Raw genomic sequence first — 7,154 nt, 5'->3', positions numbered from 1 at the left:
GATGAATTAAATTGGATCCACTCCCCAAATGGGAAATACTCCCCCAAACAGGGATACTTGCTTATTAATGTCGAACACCAACCCATTGCATTAGAGTGGTGGTGGGTTGTCCTTTGGAAGATGAAGGCTACCCCAGGGCCAAACTATTCATGTGGTGTATCCTTTGGAACAAGGTCCCTACGGCAGACAACCTCCTTAAATGCACATTTCATGGCCCGAACTAGTGTGTATTGTGCTAGAAGGAAATGGAAATATGTGATCATTTATTCCTTAGTTGCAAAACCATTACATCTATCTGGTCCGAGGTTACAACACTATTACAGATTCAAAATAATTGGATTAGACTGGATACATGGCAGGCATGGCATCGATGGTGGAAAACTACTCATTCACAAAAGAGACGGAGTTTACCTGTAATGGTTTGCTGGTTCATCTGGCTTCAATAGAACAAGATTATTTTTATTGATATTGTTCCATGTTGGGCCAATATCATAGCTACACTCACCACTGATTATCTTAGTTTACCAGAGGATGCCCTAGACCCTCTTGCCCACAACATCACAGCTGAAATCATTGACTATGATATGCCATGGGCATACTTTGATGGATCGGCCCAACAACATGGATGTGGGGGAGGCATACACCTTCATATTAATCATACACACTCCTATAGAATACAAATGGGATTGGGGGGAGGGATAAACAATTTTGTTGAACTTACATCTCTTCGACATTTAGTATACTTTGCGCTTGTTAAAGGATGTCGAAACTTGCAGATTTTTGGTGGCTCACAGATCATTATAAAATGGTTTAATCTACAAACTGTTTGTCACACACACACTCTTCGACACATACTAGATGATGCATTGAGGCTAAGAACACATTTTGACTATCTTCTTATCATCATATTTACAGGGAACGAAACATTATTTCTGATCTCTTGTCCAAGGAAGCCTCATCCCTGCCAAGGGGCATCTGGTTTATACAAGAGCTACAGGACATGGAAGCTTACAACTACTACCATCGCCCATTTATGGATGGGCAATTTTGATGGGGGCGAGGGCCCTGTTTTTTTGAGTTTTTTATGACAAATTTTGTTGTATATATTTGAATTATAACATATTTATGTCTATATATTACTGAACACTCATATGTAATTATTCATAACAGTCTCCCTTCAATGGGATTGACATTTATTTTTGAGACAACAGTACAAATAGTTGCCAGGCCATTGATTACTCATATGCTACATAGCATATTCACCATGTAATTTTCTTTATTATAATGAAAATTATGATTTTTCCATTTGAAAAAATATATATATTATTACTTATTTTGTATTAAATTAATTGTCGTGATTATTAATTTAAAAAATTAAAAACAATCTAAATTTGTAATTATCATATACATTTCCTAATATAATATATATGAAAAATAATATAATATAATATTAAAATAAAAATATTATAAATTATATATTAACCTAAATAATTTTATTTGTAATTACATAAGGCTTTGGTTCCACATTACACATATATCTAACCTTATGGAATTATGTGTCTCTAGATTTATATCACATATCTATTATGTTAATAGTAAAACGCGTATGTCTCTATTAATACAGTTACATAGACTAAGTTGGTAGGAAAAACGAGTGTGCTAAGATGAAACACGCTTACCAAAATTAAAACTTGACATCCGTGCGGGTATCACATCACTTTGAATAATTATATGTTGATAATTCTAATTAAAATTATATAAAAAATAGTCACTTCATAATATTTAATAGGACATATATCATTTTTATATTTTATAAAAAAAACTCTGACAATTCCAAAATAAACCTTATAAAAATTATCTTTTTAATAGTTTAGACCAATGGAAAAATTGAATTTTTGAATTTTAAAAATTTAAAATTCATTTTAATATGATAATTTCGGTTAAATTTTACAAAACTTTGTTAATTACAATATACTTTACTTACCGACAGGTATAATAAGTATTATTGGTAAAATATAAATAAAAATTCATCTAAAAACATATACGTAAAAAGTATTTTTGCACTTTAATTTTATATCTATATAATATAAATAACCATTTAAACAAAAAAATGATTTATATGACATTAATCATGCCACACTCAACTTTAATGTTAATAAAACATATTATAAAATAATATTAAATAAAAAGATACACGAAGAAAAATATTTTTTAAAGAATAGATACTACACCATAATAACTATAGTATATATGTCATGCTATTATAGTACAGATTGATATAATAAAGGCTGTACAGATTGTATTTTTTTACATATTTTTTTCAAATTATTATTTTTTAATTTTTTTTTAACAATTCAAAAATAAAACCCATAAAAATGGTCTATTCAATAATTTAGACCAATCAGAAAATAGAAATTTTGAATTTAAAAAATTCTAAAAATAATTTTAATTTTGGGAAAAATCAATTTAATATAATAATTTTTTAGAAACTTTATAAACTTTTAGAAAGAAAAATTATAAAACAAAAAAATAATGCATTTTTAACTATAAAGTGATTACAATATAACCTGTCATAAACCAGTATGATAATATATCTTAAATTATAAAAATGATGAAATTATTTGTCATTGGTTTTCTCCCACTATTATACCTGCATATTACTCATTCTTATTTTCTTTTGATTGCGTATTAATTTGCCTTTGACCAAAAAAAATTGTCTATTATCCATAATTTAACATTGGGAATTTAATTTTTGTTATTTTTTATTATTATTTAAATTTATTTATTTGTAAAGTGATTGACTGGCGTCTTATTATGGGCTCTTTAGTAACTTCCATTTAGTTATGATTTTTTGTTTTTTGTTTTTTGTTTTATTTCTCTTTATTTAACTTTTTTATTTTGATTTTTTTCCTTTTTCTATTATTTCCATCTTCATAAATTATAGATTTTTTCCACTTTTTTATTTAAAATTACTTATTATTATATTAAATGCGCACACATATATATATATATATATATATTAAAGTGTATATATGTTAATATAAACAAAATTAGTTAATCACATTTCTTAATTTTTGGTGATGACATTCAACAATACAATATTTTATTAATTGTTTTATTTTTGTGATGAAATCTTTGTATTTATTATTTTTTAGTTTAATTAAGCTATATTTAAGCTAAGCGACATTTACTAACTAGTATGTAACCCTTGTTTAAAATATTAGACATACAACAAAAGAAAACTTGTCTTTTATGAAGTATCCAAAAACAATTTTATAATTAATTCGGTGCCTAGATTCCGAACAAACAGTATTCAATAGGACCACGATTACGGAAAAACGTTAATTTAATTTTTTTATTTTGTAATTAATAGTTCAAAAAGACAAAAGGACTATTAAATATATATTTAATTTTTTATTATACTAAATTATTTAAATAATTAAACATTTATGATACTAATAAATCTCATTTCAATTTTGGGTCTGAGTATATCTTAAAACTGTTTTTGTTTTGTTAAGAGTTCATCTTCCTCAGACGTAAGAAAAAAGTCAACAGTCCAAGGCTCAAAAATATCTGGCAGGAGTGAAAGCCTTCTCTCTTACGGACCACCATTCTAGGTGTGGTGGTTTTCCTTGAATAAAAATAATAAATCAGCATGCATTCGCGAATAACAACTAAAAATAGCTATTCTCATATTAATTTGACAACTAAATTATAATAAATTTTCTCAACTTTAAAAAAAATCTCATTTCAATTTTACAATTAGATATATATAACTCCATCGACTTGGCGTATGCCATATAAATACACATGGGGAGCGATAAAAACCTTAGTAGATACCAATTATTGTAACCATTTATATATTCTATGCCAACTGTCCTTGGTCGGTGAAGTTGATATTTTAATTCATTTAGATGGTTAGTATTTACATCAAATTTAAGCATCGAAGAAGTTGGGTCCCAAACAAGCATCATCAATAATGAGTTTCGAGAATGAGAGAGATGTTTTGTAATATTCAATTATATTTAATTTAATTTAATAGCATCATCAATAATGAGTTTGAGATATTGGGTAATATTTAATTTAATATTAAAAGTAATGAAAGATTTTAAAATATAAGTGAAGTATTTTTTAATTTAGTAGGAAGGTTAAATTGTTATTAGATTTTTTTAAATGAGATTTTAATAATGGATGTGTATGTTGATTACTATTAATTTTATTTATAGTATTTAATTTTGAATTTTTTTTAATATTATTGAAAATTTTATTTTTCAAATATTTAATTGGATTATAACTTGAAAGTTTTATTAGAGCTTTTGCAAAATACAATGCCACATGGATAATTTTTTTTTCCACAGGAAAAAAGCGGTAACCTTTTATTTAAAAAATGAAAAGTTACACAAGCAGATGCATTGAAGCATTTCCATAAGTTGCCCATTGGGCTCGAGTGCTTTCGCACCCCATGCAACGTTGCAAAACTAACGTGCATTTAGAAATAAAAGAAAGAAAAAGAAAGAAGAAAGGAGAAAAAGGCAGAAAAACTGGTTTCCGGTAGTGAGTAGAGGACTCACACCTCATGTTTTTCTCCCCTTTTTCTTTTCGACCTTGCGCCACTCTCCTTGAGTGGGCTCGATCGAAGCTATGACTAACTGTGTTTCTGCTTTCTGTGAGGTTGTTTCCTTGTCTGAGTCTGAAGTATCTGAGTGGTGATGCCGTTTGATCCCTCCCATACTCAGATCCTCGCTTGCCTTCTCTGCCTGATTTGAATGGAACTGTGAAGCCTTGTTGTCTGATGTGGTTTCCTTCTGAGTCTCCTTTTCTTGGGAAATCTCAGCATTCTCTGCGGGGGTATCTTCCTCTTCTGCTTCTGATTCTTCGTCCTCTGAGTCAGGGGGGGGGAATTGCCATCCTTTCCTCTGCTTCCCTTTCTGCTTCTTTTTACTGTTTGCTTTCTTGGCTTCTGGACATGTACTTTGCAAGTGTCCTGTCAGCCTACAGAGCCTACATCTGAAAGCAGTGTTTTCGTAGTCTAGTCCTTGCAGCCAATTTTGTTGTTTGTAGATCAGCCTTATATTGTCCAGCAGTCCTTTACTTAGATCTACTTCCACACAAATGCGTGCAAAGGTGTAGACCCTTTCATCAATCCTTTCCAGGTCTGTTTTGATATATTTCCCTACGCTGTTCCCAATTCCTTCCAAAACTCGTTCACTCCAAAAGTGAAGGGGAAGGTTATATAGGCAGACCCAGACCGGCACTTTGGAGACAGTCATTTTGTTTGGATCAAAATCTGGAAACCATGGGGTCATAAACAGACCCGATGTTCCCCAAAACCAAGGCCCAACACTGATGATTGTATCTCTGACTTCCGTGGATGCAAATCTAACTATAAAAAACCCCTTGGAGCATAAATGTATATCACATTCCATGGTCCAATTGGTGAAGATCCAGTGAAATAGATCCATTGGCTTTGGCCAAAAACTGTTAAAACGGCAAATTAGGGCCTGTGTTTCATAGGACTTAACGAAATCATCAAGCCCTGTAGAATCAAAGTTAAGGGCTGGGGTTTGCCCTAGCTGATCTACTATGTATGGCCTAGGTGTATATCCACCTTGATCTGGAGAGGACCCTGGATCTCTGTTACCCTGTAAAATGTTTTTGTAGGAGGAGCCTCCCTTGGGTTGATGCTGAGATGCTGTCTTTTTCCCCTTGTCTCCTCCTGAGGAGCTTGGCTGTCCCTGAGGCAGAGCCCCTCCTCTCAGCCTAAGGTTTAAAACAATGGTTGTTTCTGGACTAATATCATAGTTTTTCAGGGTTCTGCTATCCTGGAGGGACCACCTACCACTGACCAAATGTTGGATCTGAACAGGGTATCCCGTCAATGCCCATATTTGTTGTTTCAACTGCATGATGGTGCTTTCTGCATGTACCCACACTAAACTGGTTTTCCCCACAGGGGTTTTAATAAAAATCTGAAAACGAGTTGTTGTTACCTGTAGCCTGGGTTTTGACTGAGTTCCTGATCCGCCTAATCTGGTGTCGCGGCTAATTTCCGTGTGCTCTGGCTGTAAGCGATCTTCCGGATCTGACCTCATATAGGGTCGTTCTTCCATTTGCAGGTCTAGATCTACAAACCCGATGCTCGATCTATGCTCATTGCCACAGATCTGTGGGTATATCGCCCGATCGGGGCTCAATGAAGGATGTTTGAGCCTATGGGTGTCAAGAAACACAGCAATATAATACAGATCTGCAAAAAACAAGATTATTCCTTCATACCTGTGGCAGGATCGACTGTTTTCCGTCCTGAGGGCTCCGTGTTTGCTACAGACTGCGATTTCATAGAGCGTGATCTCGGTGCCTTTGACAGAGGTCTTCTGCGCCTCATGCAACACTGTGTTCAACAGATCTGGCAGATCTGATTTTGTATCAATGCTCTCCTTCACCGGATCTGAAGCCGATGCGATTGCAGACCCTTTTTGTTCATTTCTGGCTGTAAAAGTGTTGACCCCAGTATCGTTATCCACGACACACTCTGCAATGCGGATTTGGCGAACCTGGGAGCCATTAGGTCGTGCTCTTTGCATCACCAGATTCGAACTCACTACCTTCACGACTAGCGTATGCCCCGTGGTCCCGCGCTGTAGCTCGTTCACCTTCACGAGCACAGGCTTCTTCAGACTCGCCTTCGCCATAGCCATCACTCCGATCGAATTCCCACTCATGCCACATGGATAATTGCCTTGAATTTTTTTACCATAATTTTTGGATGCAATTTCAATATTATGCCATGATTCTTATGTATGTGTGTCTTGGTTTTTCATTTTTAAGTTTCATAGTAAAACCACCCAAAATTAAAATCATTGAAAATAGCTCATAGGCACGTAAATAGCATATTTATCATCAACCCACCATAATTTAAACATGTATTTGCATAAAAGATGGCTAGGAACAAGATGTAAATAAATATACTTATTTGAAATTACTACTCACCATTATTTATGTGTTCATCAACACTTTAATAAGTAGGAGTAAAAATATAATTGTGCATACTTACTAGTGGTTACTATCCACTAAAATTTATGCAAGTCATTGCTCCATGGTAAGCAAGTAATTTTCCACTTTATAAATTAATTTGCTTTTTTTTGAAAACATAA

This window comes from Pinus tabuliformis, chromosome Q (assembly GCF_031772625.1).
Source record: "Pinus tabuliformis cultivar Carrire ecotype Pingquan chromosome Q, CPIR1, whole genome shotgun sequence".
In the NCBI taxonomy this organism is placed as follows: Eukaryota; Viridiplantae; Streptophyta; class Pinopsida; order Pinales; family Pinaceae; genus Pinus; species Pinus tabuliformis.
The sequence above is the reverse complement of the archived record's forward strand: the minus strand, read 5'-3'. Positions refer to the sequence as shown.